Genomic DNA, 204 nt, shown 5'->3' with positions numbered 1-204 from the left:
CAAACCAATTGTTCCAATGATATATGATACTGAATTGAATGATGATTCAATTAGGGATAGTAAAAGGTTGAGGTTAGACCTAACAGATCAAACCTACAAATGGCATCTATGTCTTGGACATATTAGCCTTGACAGGATTAAAAGGTTAGCAAGAAACAATCCCTTACAAACCTTAAGTGTAGGCTCACTACCTACATGTGAATC

The sequence above is a fragment of the Morus notabilis genome, unplaced genomic scaffold (genome assembly GCF_000414095.1).
Source record: "Morus notabilis unplaced genomic scaffold, ASM41409v2 Scaffold6623, whole genome shotgun sequence".
In the NCBI taxonomy this organism is placed as follows: domain Eukaryota; kingdom Viridiplantae; phylum Streptophyta; class Magnoliopsida; order Rosales; family Moraceae; genus Morus; species Morus notabilis.
The sequence above is the reverse complement of the archived record's forward strand: the minus strand, read 5'-3'. Positions refer to the sequence as shown.